The following is a 15373-nucleotide window of genomic DNA, read 5'->3' as shown; positions in this document are numbered from 1 at the left end:
AGGAAGGCGCAGGGGGCTGCAGCTGCCGAGCTGGGCCTCTGCCCCAGTGACAGGGTGAGGGCATCATGGGTGGGCGAGGAGCAGCGGAACCACTGCTGGAAGGCCAGGCTGGGCGGCATGCTCCGTAAACAGGCCTCCTGAGCCATGCGAGGGTCAGGATGGGCAGAGTGGGGGCAGGGTCGGGCTTGGAATGCTGAGGGAAAGGACTGACAAGGGGCTGAGGCCAGACTGGGAAGGCCCTGTAAGGGAATTTGGGGTGCCCCTAAGGATCCTGAGCAGGGCTCTAATCAGAGGCATGACAGCATCGGGAGGAGATGGAGGTGGTGGCCCGAGGAGCAGAGACACAGGATAAAAGGGTTCCAAGTTCACATGTCCTCCCACCAGCCCCGGATTATAGGAGCCCAGCTCCGTGGGCCTTATTAACTATCTTTTATAAACAGACCCATTCACTCAGCTGGCTTTCATGTTTCTTCAAAAGCAGAACACTAAATGGAACACCAGAAAAGAACATGTTGTCCATTTAGATCACACCAAAACATGTGTTTTTGAGGGGCAAATGGAAAACAGCCAGTATAGCACTCAGAGTAAATATGTGTTGAATGTGTCACATGCATGAATGAATGTATAAGCCTAGAGCAAGCTGCCTTGGGCAGGGGCGGGGGGGTTCCAGGGGAGTCCAGGGCTGCCCTGATCACAGGCAGTGCGGCACTGGGCAGCCTGTTCCTTGGGACCATCCCTCTGCTCCGGCACACCCGGTCCGGATTCACTGAAGTGCTGACTGATCACTAGAAGTTTACAGATCTCTTTACTGACATGACATCTTGACTCAGTATGGCCAAAATAAAACTCTTGATTCTCATCCCCTCCCCAGAAACCCTTTCCCTCTCCCAGTCTAACGTAAGGTAGCTAATGAAACCATTTACCCAGTTCCGGCCAAAAAAACTTTGGATGCGTCCTGGATTCCTTGCCTTACCTCTATGGGAACTCATTAGCTGGTCCAGCTGGCCCTACCTCCAAAAATATGTCCCCGTCTGACCACTTCTCACCATGTCTACTGCTACACATGTCTACTCTCTTGTCTGGCCTGTTGCCTTGGCCTCCTAAGTGACCTCCCTGTTTCCTACCACCCCTTCCCCTGAGCACAACCCATTTTCCACGCAGCAGCCAGAGGGATCTTTTCAAAACATAAACCAGGTGATGTCACTTGTTTATCAGTTTCCTAGTTTATGTTCTGTCTTGTCTGCTAGAATGGAACTCCATGAAGGCAGGGACTTGTGGATTTGCAGTGCCCAGGGCCTAAGAAAGTGCTCAGTAAACACCTGTAAATCTCACCGAATGAAGGAGCCTGAGCCAGTGGCTGGAGTGAGGGCCTCACCTCCAACATCAGTCACCCAGGCTGCCCTGACTGGCCCATACTGCAGGGAAGCCGATACCCAGCTGCAAACTCAGCCATATTCCAGATAATGCCATGAGAATGTTGGCGAGCATTAGAAAATGTGATATTTTAAAATGGTTTTCTAGAACATTTCTGGAGAAATGGTCCAAAACGATAAGGAGAAGACTCTGGATTACCAACAAGATGAACAACTAAAATGATACATAGGAGTGGATTCTGGAGTGTTACCTAGAATTCAAAACATTAGCCAGTGTCTGATTCTGAAAGGACACCATACTGATGTCCCCAAAATGTGACAAAAGAATTTAGAAATGAAAACAGTGGGGGTGTTTTTCTTGTTTTTTTAAATAGGTACTTAACAAATATTTATTGAATGAATCAACTGCCTATGTAATATGAAAAAGAAAATATTCCCAAAGTATCATTCTAAGTTTTAAAGTATGAGACATTAGAATGGTTCCAGAAGCCATATTCTGGAAAGGGGTCCCTAAGGAATCGCGGCATTCCATACACTCCTCCAGTGGCTTACCCATATAGTCCTCTGGCCCCAAGCTACTCAAATATATATTTCATTGTCCTGTTACTTTCAATGTATTTTTGAGAGCTGCTTCAAATCCTTTGTGAAATGAGGCAAGAAACAGACAGAAGGGCAGACAAAACCAATGAAACCAGCAGCCCCAAATCAGAGCAGATACAGAGGACGTGGACAAGAGGGGGACTGAGTAGGACAGGAGAGAGACCATTCACCACAGTTACAGACAGACACTGGGCCCATCATCTTAGTTTTACATCTCACTTTCTAGAAGGGAGGAGGTTCTCTGATCCTTTGGAAAAGCTCCCTGGCCATCAAGAGGTGGAAGATTCCACGGCCTTAGCGATGGCCCTGTCACCTCCTGCTGCCATGGGGACAGAGATTAGCAAGCACTAAGCTCCCCGGGCTCGGAGGTGCTGGAAGGGGCAGCCAGAAGGGCCCACTGTGCATCTCCACCCGGTGGTCACTGAGGTTGCTGGGCACACCTAATCCAGCTGTCACCACGCACTTGCCCTCCTCTGCAAACAACAGCTGGTCAGGGCTGGGCTCCATGGCTGCCCATCTGCCACCCGCCCTCCCTGGCCAGAGATGCTCAGGTGTCCTCAAGATGGCCCTTATCCCTCACAGCACCACCCCTCCCATCCCCGTGGCTTGGTTCTGTGGCTTGGATGGGGATTTTCCACCCTTCCCACGAGGCCAGCTGCCAGCAGTGAGTCCCAGATATGCCATCTGCCCTCAACTATCCCACGCCCTTCCCCAGGGCCCCTTACCACATGCGGGGGGTGCAGGGGGCTGAGCTGCAGACTCTGAAGTCCATTTGAATTCTGGCTCCAGCTTTGTGACCTTTGGCAAGTTACTTAGTCTCTCTGTGCTTGAATCCTTATCTATAAGATGGGGACAAAGCATTTCAGATAGCTGAGCTGAGTCAATTAGTCAACATACATACATAATTTTACACAGTGCCTGACTCAGGTGCCCGAGAAATGCTAGCTCTTTTTACTTTTTTTATTTTTTATATTTATTTACTTATTTATTTGGTTGTGCTGGGTCTTAGTTGCGGCAGACGGGCTCCTTAGTTGCAGCATGCATGTGGGATCTAGTTCCCTGACCAGGGATCGAACCCAGGCCCCTTACATTGGGAGCTCGGAGTCTTAACCACTGTGCCACCAGGGAAGTCCCAACTAGCTCTTTTTAGACCCCCGCATTCCCTCGGACCCTCCAGAAGTCACCCCGACAGCAGACCTCCCCTTTAACTCAAACAGAGCCTTCAACTCCATCTGTCTGCACTCGATAAGGAAAGCTAAAGAAGCACCTTTATAACCCTCTTCGGAAAGGGTCCTGAAATCTATGAGGACCTTCAGAGTCTAGTGGAAAGGCCTGCACGCTAATTTTGGCTCTGTCAGTGACTCCCTTATTCTTGTTCTCTAGTTGGTTTCCTAGTCCATAACCTGGGAATCATGCTGCCTAATCCTCATTACTCCAGCAGCAGAATCCCACTAATTGTATGCTGTTTCCAGATGTGAACTGGATTTAGAAAACACAGTTTTATACTAAAATATCAGTATTTGGGGGCCACTGCCCTAGGAAAGGGGCTCCCCATGTACCCCTCCTGTCCAGCGGAGTAGGAAGTCTGCCACGGGTGGGCCGACTGGCAGAGCCTCAGCTGTGAGTGAGGCCCCTGTACGGGGAGCTGGTCTTTGCTCCCTATTAGAACTCAGAAAATATAGAATCCCACAAACCCAGAAAGAGGTTCCAATGCTGGGGGAAGCAAACAAATGACAATGGCACTCAGTGGTCTGAAAAACAGAACTGCGGGGGAGAGCCCACTAAAGGCAATGTAAGGGTGAATGGAGGCCTCGAACCTGAAACTGTTGGGCGTTTCTGAATTGCACGGCCTGTGACTCGGTGATGCCTCACCGCGGTGATGCTGCAGCGCACGACTGCCTCCCGTCCTGGGATCCTTGCAGCACCGGGTGGCCCGAGCCCAGTCTCTCTGTTCTCTTTTCTAGAGAAGGTGTGCAGAGGACATGCACTCCCCCGGCCTTCCTCCACACCCACCCCTGAGCAGGCGTCCTGTTGTGTTGTGCCTCGCACAAAAGAAAACACATAGCTGGTAGGTGTCTGCAGGCGAGACGAGCTGGCCTTTGCCTGCGCAGTGGGGGAACTGGGAGGGGGTGGCTTCCTATTTTCACTTCCTCCATAAGCAGCAGCTGGAAGGGAAGCCAGAACCGAGGGTTGCCATCCCCCACGGCCTCTCTAGAAACGGAAAAGCTAGTCCTTTCTCACCACGGGTAGGATGACTTGAAAATGCCAGATTAACCCTTCAAACACTCACTTGCGCCCACCCAAACCTGGGGAGAGGGTGTGTGCTCCCTGGGAGAGGGGCTGCCTAGCCTGGCACTTGACGAGTGCTTTCTGCCATGGCTACTGGGCACCAGCTACACAGCAAAGGGGGCCCAGATGTGCAGTCTCTAATTTCATCCTCACAACAACCCTCGAAAGTCAGTATTATCATGCCTTTTTATATGTGAGAAAACGGGCTCAGAGAGGCGACGCTCGAGCGTCACAGACTGAGAAGGTGTGGAATGAGAATTCTAGAGACCAAAGTCCCAGCCACTCACTGGATTCCCTCCCGCAGGGAGTGGTCAATGCCTCTGGCTGGGGTCCGCTTCTCTTCCATTTCCCCTCCTCTCCCCTTTTCTCACCGGGCTAACCCCTCTCATCCTTCAGAATTCAGCTCAGGCCACAGCTCTGCCAGAAGCCTTCCTGGACCCCACCAGCCTAGGTCAGGTGCCCAGGTGTCTGCTCCCCTGGCTCCTATGCACCCATCTCTCACCTGTTCTCAGGGAATCCTCACCTGCTCTCGGAGCTTCTTTCTCTGCCTGCCCATCTGGTCTGTCGACTCAGGTCTGCAAAGACCATGGCTTACTGTCCTTTCAGCCCAGTGCCTAGCTCAGGCTGCGATGGTCGGAAGCTCAAGAAATGTTTGTGAAAAGAATTGATGAGTAAACACAAGAGGACCCCTGCAGAAGCAGCCTCCCTCACACTTCCAAGGATACAGAAGGGTGCAGGGGTCACACAGCAAACAGGCCAGTGGATCGGTGAGGTGGGTTATGCAAGCCGGAGGCACACACGCCCAGTCTAAGACGGCCCCAACCGTGGGACTGCGGGCCTCCTGACGGCAACATGAAAATGCAGGATATTTTATACACCTTCAAATCTGTAAAAACACCACATACACCAAAAAGGCATGTCACTGAGCAGCATCTCATCTCAAGGCATCCAGTTTGCAGCCTCTGCAGAAGCATTTGGGAAGAACTGGGGCCCAGAGTCTGGTTCCTGAGCAGCCGTCTCTCACACCCCTTGAGGAGTGGCAAGTTCAGATTCGGGGCTGGGGCTGCTGCTGACATCTCCGTCCCCATGCCCCTTTCCAAAGCCCCTGGAAACCCAGAGCAGTTGGAGCCACCAGGAACGAGGCTTTCCTTTTCCCCTTGCCTGGGACAGGGTGCCCCCAGGGCCTCCAACACCCCCCAAGTCCTTCCTGAAAGGTAGGCTCCGCCTACTGTGGGGCAAATCTCTCTCTTCCCCCAAAGTTTCCCAGCTGCACTTCACAATCCCAGCAGACTTTTTTGGACCATGTTGCTCTGTCTGTATTATAGCTGGTGACATTCTTTCTGCTCTAATCATGAACTTGAAGGAGCGGGGTGGAGTAGGCAGGTCAGGAGTTTTAGCACCATATCTGGCTTTGCAGGAATAACAGGTTCAGATCACTCACTTCCCCTGGAAAGCCAGCCCTAGATGCAGGGACCACCCCCCATCACCCCCACCCCAGGCTGTGACAGCAGGTGGGCCGGCCACCCACCTTGTCTGGAGAGAAGCAATCAGATGTGAGTGCTGCATGTTGCTAGGGAGCAACTGTTAACAGCTGGCTGAGAAATAAGTCGTGTCCCTCGGAAAGCATGTTCTTGGCCTCTAATTAAATGCTGCTGCAGCGTCTCTTCCTTCAGGGAGCTATAGAAATGTGCCGAATCAATGCAGGCAGGAGCAGGCAGGGAGCAGCAGGTTCACAAGCCTGTTAAGGCCCCTCCTGTCTGTGCAGAGGAAAGGCTCAGGGGACAGGAGTGAAATTGCTAAACCTCCAGGAGGTTGGTAAAGTAAAGAAAATCCTGGCCTCAGACTACTCAGCTCAACTAAGCCCACAGAGTAGCTACCTAATACCACTTCTGCTGTTACAGGAGAATTCATTGGTTAAACACTTTTTCAAAAGCTCACTAAATCCTACTTCTGGGTATATATCCAAAAGAATTGAAAGCAAGATCTCAAAGAGATATTTGCACACTTATTCATAGAAGCATGATTCACAATAGCGAAGAGGTGGGAGCAACCCAAGTGTCCAGCAATGATGGATGAATGGATAAACAAAATGTATAATACTATATACATATAATGGAATATTATCCAGCCTTTATAAAGGAAGGAAATTCTGACACATGCTACAGCATGGATGAACCTTGAGGACATTGTGCTAGTGAAATAAGCCAGACACAAAAAGACAAATACTGTATAATTCTACTTATATGAGGTAACTAAAGTAATCAAATTCATAGAGACAGAAGGTAGAATGGTGGTTACCAGGAGCTGGGGTGAGGGGGAAATGGGGAATTATTGTTTAATGGGTATAGAAGTTTCAGTTTTGCAAGCTGAAAAAGTTGTAGAGTTTCAGTTTTGCAAAATGAAAATGTGTAGTGGGCTTCCCTGGTGGCGCGGTGGTTAAGAATCTGCCTGCCAATGCAGGGGACACGGGTTTGAGCCCTGGTCCGTGGAGATCCCACATGCCGCGGAGCAACTAAGCCCGTGTACCACAACTACTGAGCCTGCGCTCTAGAGCCCACGAGCCACAACTACTGAGCCCGCGTGCCACAACTACTGAAGCCTGCACGCCTAGAGCCCATGCTCCACAAGAGAAGCCACCACAGTGAGAAGCCCGCGCACCGCAACAAAGATTAGCCCCCGCTCTCCACAACTAGAGAAATCCCATGCACAGCAACAAAGACCCAGTGCAGCCAAAAATAAATAATAAATAAATTTTTTAAAATGTTGTAGAGATAGGCTGTACAACAATGTGAATGTACTTAACACTACTCGACTGTATACTCAGAAATAGTTAAGATGGTAAATTTCATGTCACATGTTTTTTACCAGCTACAAATTAGGAAAAAACTCATTAAAAAATTTTAAGTAATACATGTTTACAGTAAAAGAATCACAAGGATAAAGGGGATAAAGCTAAAAATTAAATATCCACCTTCCCTCACCCCCAGGCCCACTCTTCACAGGGAACCATCATTAACAGCATCTTCTGTGGGCCTTCAAAAATGTTTTATGACTCTAAGAGCATGTATGTATTTATGTCTTTATTGATTTCAATTTCATTTCAGATTTTAGTCATTTTTCTTTTTTTATAAAAAATAGCATCACAGGGCTTCCCTGGTGGCGCAGTGGTTGGGAGTCTGCCTGCCGATGCAGTGGACACGGGTTCGAGCCCTGGTCTGGGAAGATCCCACATGCCGCGGAGCAACTAGGCCCGTGAGCCACAATTACTGAGCCTGCGCGTCTGGGGCCTGTGCTCCACAACGAGAGAGGCCGCGACAGTGAGAGGCCCGCGCACCGCGATGAAGAGTGGCCCCCACTTGCCACAACTAGAGAAAGCCCTCGCACAGAAACGAAGACCCAACACAGCCAAAAATAAATAAATAAATAAATAAATAAAAATTAAAAAAAAAACAACCATGTGTTTAAAAAAAAAAATAGCATCACACTAAACACACTTGTTCAATTAATATGTCGCAGAGAGCTTTCCAAATCAATATGTATGGATCTGTTTCATTATTTTTGACAGGTGTAGCGGACCCCATTTTAGGGACATTTCATAATTTATTTAGTCTATCTCTACTGATACACATTTAGTAGTTTCCACTTTTTCATAATAAAGTTGCAATGAAAAGCCTTATGCATATACCTTGGTCACATATGCACACGTTTTGGCTTAATAACACAGAATTTAACTGGGCTAAAAGATATGCACATTTATTAAGACACTACTCTTTGTCTTTCAAAAAATCTGAATCAACTTTCTCTCCCACTAACAGTGGGTGAGAGCACCCTACCTTCTTGACAATACTGGGTCATCAAACATTTTTAACCTTTGCTAATCTGATGGGTGAAAAATAAATATTATAAGCATTTTTCATACAGTTGTTGACCACGTGTATTTATTTTTTCTGTGAACACCCTGATAATAATATTCTGTGCCCATCTTTTCTTTGGGATTGTTCATCTTTTTATTATATATTTTTTAAATGTTTTAAGCTAAGGAAATCAATCCTTCGATAAATGGGTTGTCATTTGCCATTTGATTTTGTTTTGATATTTTTTGCCAAGTTTTCATTTGTATGTATTCAATTTTATGGAGGTTTTTTTTCCCCCCCTTCTTAAAAGGGGCTTACTCACTGCAAAATTATAAACAGAAATCTAGAAGACAATGGCACCTCAGCAATTATAGGTCCATTTTGTGTCCCTTATCTTTCTCCAACCTTGGCACTTGCTGCCTGACCCTCCCTGAGTCTTCTCTTCAGGAGACTCATAGAAATGTTCCTTCTCCAACTTTCTCCATTCAGTCTTTTTTATGAAACTCGCCATCTTTCTAACAAAATGTTTTCCAGTCTTCCAAAAGTCATCTCCCTACTTGATAACCAGGAAAATCCCCTCTCCCTCTAGGATTTTGAGGGGATGTGTTCCGGTTATGAATCCCTGTGTCTTCTGCTTAACCTCATCAGATAAGGTTTATTTTTTTTCAATGTCTCTGCAGTTTGTAATGTGAAAATGTATGCATTTTTTTCATTTTCTCAATAAAAATGATATAGACTTGTTTTCTCAAAAGGAATCTCCATCAAGATTCTAGCATGCCCACTACTTCAATCTTAACCCTAACTTACACTGAGTTGAGAACCACTTTTCAGGTAAACTTTATTTTTAAAAAATATATAAATAGAATGACATTGAAAGTTTAAAAACATTGACTTGGAAAAACAATCCAGAAGCAATTTATTTTGAGCAACACATTCCTCCATAAGGACATATTTCAAACCTAATAACGCCCAACAAAAGCTGCTGGGGGAGGCCTGGAAATTACCTTTTACTTCTTTGTTCCTCTGTTCAGAATATATCCATCCTTCCGTCCTTTTTTTTCTTTTCTTTCAGTAGAAATATAGACCCCTCTCTATTCTTTCAACAATTTACTAAGGATAAGAGACAGCCTCTTCTTCTAATCTTGGAAAGTTAAGTACTAAGCTTGGAAGAGAAAGGGTAGTTGAAGACCAGGCAATCTCCAGTCTCAGGAAGCCGAATGGGACCAGCCCGGAAGCCCGCTTCTGCTATTAGAGTTACCGTGTACTACTTACTGCCAGGCAGCAGTTTCAAACAGCTCTCCTGGGGCACTGGAACCCTGCCTGCAGGGGACAGAACTTCATCATCAGGGAGTTAATGAAACAAGGAGAAACAGTGGACTCCCACAAAAAAGCAGTCCACCACTCAGCTCTTCCTTCCTAACTCCACACACTCAAAGACTGGTTACCTGGTCGCTTTACTGATGGTGGGATGGGTGAGCCAGGGAGAAGGCAAGACACCTCTTTCTTTCAAAGAGCAGGAGATCAGTATCCGGAGACATTACCAGACTAGAAACTCAAAGGTTGGGACTATGACTTACACAACCTTATATTCCTAGTTCCCGGCATTTAGTAGGTCCTCCATAAGTGTTTAATAAATGAATGAAATAAGCCAACCAGGGTTTTTCATGACGCTGCAGTCACCTGTAGGCTTGACTGGGGTTGGAGGATCTGCTTCTAAAAAGTCACATGCACATTTTTGAGTCAGGAAGAGGCCTCATTTCCTTGCCAAGTGGGCCTCTCCAGGAGGTTACCTGCGTGTCCTCATGATATGGCAGCTGGTTCCCCCAGAGCGAGTGATTCAAGAGGGGGGAGGTAGATGCAAAAGCCAAGCCTTGAAATGTCTTTTATAACAGAGTCTTGAAAGTGACACACCACCACTTCTGCTGTGTTTACTGCTCACACAGACCAACCCAAATACAATGTTGGGAGGGGACTACACATGAGCATGAATCTAGGCGGTGAGATCACTGTGGGCCATCTTGGAGGCTGGTTACCATAATGTATCACTGACAAAAAGAACCCAGATAATTCAACCACGGCAATGCTTTTTATTACTTGCAATTACTATTTTGTACAGTATTAACCATGCCTTTTATTTTCTGATGTTTTGACATCTTGGGGCCTTGCTGACCCTGTAGGGAATGCCTCTCCCAGGGTTAGCTAATTCCTAGGGTTAGCAAACAACCTGCCTGGGAGTGTGCCTTTCATTACACACCAATCCAGAGTCAGTACCTAACCAGCTCCTTTATGGCACTATTCAGCTGCCCTAATTACCCAGGGCCTGATATGAGACAACTAGTGACAGCCCTTTGTCCCAGAGCCCACCAAAATTATTCAAATTAGCCAGTCTCAAGCCTATTCACTCTGACTTGCCTGTTCCCTCTTATAAAAACCACCCTAGAGGCTCTGGCACACATTTTCCCCTCGCTCTCTCTGACTCCTGATTGACCTGGGTGCTTCCCTATGCTATGCTTCCTATTTCTAGTGACCTCTGAGTATAACAAACTTCCCTCATGACAGTCATCTCCATGTCTATGTGTCTTACCATACTGATTAAAACAAATCTCGATACTCTTAAAATGTACACCTATTCAGAGAGCATTTTAGGCCTTTTTGAGATTGGAGGCATCCGAGCCATGATGAAGAATACCTAGCTTCATCATCGTTTCCTATTTGACTTCAACTCTAGTTTCATTTTCTTCCTATATTGAATCACATATCCCCAGAAGCTAATCAGCTTCTGCTCAAAGTCAGCATGAAGTTTCTGACAAATTGGTTCACACCTTAATGATTAGTCCTGTGATCTGCATGAAATGGTCGCACTAGACCTCTCACTACATTAAGAAATTCTTCCATTTATTCTAAAGGATGGAACAGTTTCCCCTTCATTCATTTACCTTGCTTGGTGTTTGATAGGCAAACCTTTCACACCGATCTCAGCATGTCAGTAAAATTTCAATTACTAGTGTGTATCTTTCTTTCTTTAGTTCTAAGCAGCACTTAGTTGCTGCTTTTCAAAAAATATGACCTCGTGTTCATTCCTCCAATGGCAAACCTTTGCTTCACTAATACCGAAATGAACCCCACTGCTCTGCTTCTGTACCTTTCTAAGTACAAAATAACCTTTCTTTGTAGTATCAAATCACAGTGCAGTCTTTCGGAAGACATCTTACACAGCACATACATTTAACATATGTGGCATCAATAACGCATATCACTTGACAGAAATGATGACAATACGAAGAGCATGCTCAACGTGCTCATGCACAGGTGGTGACAGCAGTGACGTCACAACTGCTGCCTGGCTGACACTCACAAGATGCCTAGATACACTCCGATTTTGAAAAATGCATCCCGGAACTGATGCAGTGAGGTAAATACCCTCCCGTGTAAGGTGCTTAGCAGAGCTTCTGGTCCATGGTAAGCCCTTACTAAACACGAACGATCAAAAACAACAACAACCTCGCGGCAAATGAAGCTCCCTCTGTCCAATGTGTCTGGCTGCAAAGAGGGTTAGGGATGTTCTGATCTTCTCAGACCTGGGTAAGTGGGGACAGAGGTGATGCCACCAGTCTCCTGTGGGTGATCAGGGCTGGACCTGGAGAAGGGCAAGCTCATGTTGCTTGGTCACCAAGGAAAGGAGGAGTGTTTAGTTAATGCTCATTTAGTGCTCGCATCAACCCTGCAAATGAGAAATTATCCCCATTTTAGAGGAGGATAAACTGAGACTTTGGTCAAGTTCTTATTATCAACCCCAGGGCTACAAAGCCAGTAGCACAGACCTCATTTGCAAGCCCGAGCTGTTCTCATAATTCTATCAGAGCATGCTCTGTAAAGAATCTGAGTCCGGGACTTCCCTGGCGGTCTAGTGGTTAAGACTTCGCCTTCCAACACAGGGGGTGCAGGTTCAATCCCTGGTCTGGGAACTAAGATTCCCACATGCCCCGCGTCCAAAAAACCAAAACATAAAACAGAGGCAATATTGTAACAAATTCAATAAAGACTTTAAAAATGGTCCACATCAAAAAAATCTTAAAAAGAAAAAAAGAATCTGAGTCCTACTATGCATCTCTCTGCTTCCTACATTGTTTCTGCCTCTGATAATCAAATGCTGTACGATGGAGAGAGCCTTCAGAATGTTTTCTTTTTAAACAACAGAGGGTTATAGCTATAAAGGGTATACACTGAGCAGATTAATGTTGTAAACAAAATTACCCCCAGAACATCAAAACCACTTAATACGCTCCATTGCTTTGGAAGCACGCACTGCAGAGAACCATTATGCTGATTACCAATAATTATAATCTACTCATTAAGGAAAGTCCCTAAGGGCTTCTACAAAGGAACGCTTCCTGGCTGACATGGAGTTACTCTGTGTACTTGAAAATAATGAAGCTACCGTTCTTTTAAAAATTATCTAATTTAGGCTTTTCACAGATTTATGTGCTTCTCTGTAAGGACTCTAAATGAAAGAGGTTCTGCTAAATTTAAATGGAAGCTTTCTCTCAAAGGTCCAGAGCAGCTTCAAACTGATTGCTGACATGCCAGCTCCCTGCCGAGTAGGGCTGAGAGGACAGAGGTATTTAATCTGAAAGGTATATCCCCTGAAGTCTCTGCTTTTCTTAAACATTTTGGTTTCAAAGAACTTGTTTCTCCAAAGATTCTCGAGATTTATTGGATGGACATTTGTGGAGAGGAGACACTAGGATTTACTTAAAGCAGCTTTAAATCCTTTAGAAACAAAGTTAATGTAAACACATAGAGGTTGAGAACTAATTATGGGTCAAGCACGCAATGGGCTGAGTGCTTTACCTCCCATTTTAACTATAATCCTTTTAGGTACAAGAAACAGCCAGGCCAGCTCAGGGATGCCTGCACAGGAGAGCCAGAAATCTTATAGAAATACAAGACTAGGAATCATAATTGGGCCTCATGGACACTGGAACTGAATCTAAGAAGGTCCCCAGACAGCAGGAATTTCATGACTCTTTCCACAGGCGACCTGCCTTTCTCTTTGCATCTATTAATTTGCTTTCAACTGCAAGAAACAGAAAATCCAATTCAAAGTGGCCTAAATAGTAAGGAAATTTACTGCCTCACCGAACTGGAAATCCAGATGTAGGGTGGGTTTCAGGGTTGGGTCTGAATCAGTCAACTATGTCATCTATGATTCAGGTTCTTTCCTCTTCATTTTCCCATCCAGAAGGCCAGCTTCATCCTAAGGCTGATTCTTACTGAATATGATCATAGGGTGTTGCATGGTGGGAATATGGGCTACATGTTTCCTCACTAACATATTCTAAGGAGAAATGTTTCCCCAGAAGCCCCAGAAACCTTTATCTCATGGTATCATTGACCTGAACTAAGCCACATGACATTCCTAAACTAACCCCTTATGCTGACTGGTCTTAGTCTAGTTCTAGTCACTAGCAAGGAGTATGGGACTACCATGATTGGTTTAGACTGCTCAGGGCACATCCCTAGAGTGAAGTCAGATATGTGGGGGATGGAAAAAAGAGAAACTGAGAATAATTCCTAAGTTTTTGCCTCAAGTAAATGGGTAGACACTGAAGTCATTTGGGAAATCTTGGAGGAAAAACAGGTTGGAGGTGGAGGTGAGAATCAAGAGCATTGCTCTGAATATGCTAGTTCTGACACGCCTGTTACATCTCCAAACGAAGAGGCCATGTAAGCCACGGGATATACGAATTTGGCGCTCAAGGAAGGGGTCAGGGCCAGAATTATCATTTCGAGAATCATCAGCTTATACCTAGAACTTAAAACCATGGAATGGATGAAATCAACTAAAGAAAGAATATATAGAGAAAAAGAGGTGAGGATCCAAAGCCAAGGGCTGGGCACTCCAACATCTAAAGATAGAGCAGAGAAGCAGCCAGCAAGCAGGACCAAGAAGCAGCAATTAGGAAGACAGGAAGAAAACCAAAACTACGTACTATCCTAGAAACCAAGTGTTTCTTCATATACAGAGAAATCAATTATGCCTAATGTCGGGAGGCTGCCTAAGAGAGGGACAAGAGGTGAGCACTGTATTAGCAACATGGAATCACTGGTGACTCAGACAAGTGCAGCTTCAGTGGAGGGATGGGGACAGAAATCTATCAGAGTGGGTTGAGGAAAAAAGTGGGGAAGTGAAAACATGTACAACTCTTTTGAGAAGTTTTTCTGTGAAGGTCCCAGAGAAATGAGCAGTAACTAAAGGGGGAAATGGGGCCAAAGCAGGAGTTTTTAAAGAAGAAAGATCCTCGAACATATCTTTATGTTAATGGGAATGACCTAACAAGAGAAAGATGGAGGAGACAGAAAATAATTGCAAGAGCAAAGACCTTGAGAAGTCAAAAGGAGACAGGATTCAGTGAACAGGTGGAGGGGTTGGCCTTTTATAGTAGCAGGCCTATTTCATTCAGGAGGAAAGGCAGAGAATGGGCATAGAGGCAAGTCACATGGTTGACATGGTAAAGGAAAGATAAGGAATCCCCACCTGATCGTTTCTATTTCTGCCATGAAGTAGGTGGCAAGGTGATCAGTGAGAAATCAAAGGAGGGGCTTTAAAGAGAAATGAAGACGTGAAACGAAGAAATGAGAACAGCAATTTCAGGGAGTGGGAAATTAGACAAGAAAAGTATATGAGGGTTGCTCAGCAGTTACAGGTGATGAAAAGATCTAAGATATGACCAAGGGAATGCATGACTAAGGTGGAGGGAAGTGTAAATTAAGCCTCAGAAAGGCTAGGAAATTGGCCACTGGTCACACAGCTAATGAGCAGAAGAGCCAGGATTCACAGTGAGGCCCGAGTAACTCCACACCCTGTGCTCTTTCTGCTCTGCCAAGTCTTCAGGTACAATCACACAACCTGGTACAAAGAAAAAGCTACAGGTAAAGGGCTTCTACCAAGAAAGGTTCATTCAGCTCCACAAACATGTGACAGCTTTGGGACCCTGATTTCCTCATGACCTACACAGAATCTGGGAGAATGCTTCAGTATTTCATCCATCCAGATGGCCAGTGATAGTGTTCAAGCTCTCCCTTTGGATTACCACTGACTTGTCTGGCCTATCTCTACTCCCTCCAAGCAACCTTCCAGACCGCTGAAAATTATCTTTGTGAAATTCATACTACGCCTTCCACTGCATAACACCCTAGCACCGTGCACAAGGCTTCTCTTCGTGACTCAGTCCTGTTCCCCTGGGCCCCCCACAC

At 45.9% G+C, this 15373-nt stretch overlaps 1 protein-coding gene across 2 annotated transcripts in view; it reads right to left on the bottom strand.

The window, feature by feature from the left end:
- DET1 (DET1 partner of COP1 E3 ubiquitin ligase) overlaps positions 1-15373 on the bottom strand; it is a 60371-nt gene that overhangs the window by 22758 nt on the left and 22240 nt on the right. For both annotated transcript variants that reach the window (XR_005018703.1, XR_005018702.1), the window contains exon 5: positions 2699-2812. The gene's annotated coding sequence lies outside the window, so the exon portion shown is untranslated. The remainder of the gene's footprint in view (positions 1-2698; positions 2813-15373) is intronic.

The sequence above is a fragment of the Balaenoptera musculus genome, chromosome 2 (genome assembly GCF_009873245.2).
Source record: "Balaenoptera musculus isolate JJ_BM4_2016_0621 chromosome 2, mBalMus1.pri.v3, whole genome shotgun sequence".
Lineage (NCBI taxonomy): Eukaryota > Metazoa > Chordata > Mammalia > Artiodactyla > Balaenopteridae > Balaenoptera > Balaenoptera musculus.
This window is presented reverse-complemented; position numbering and strand designations above follow the sequence as displayed.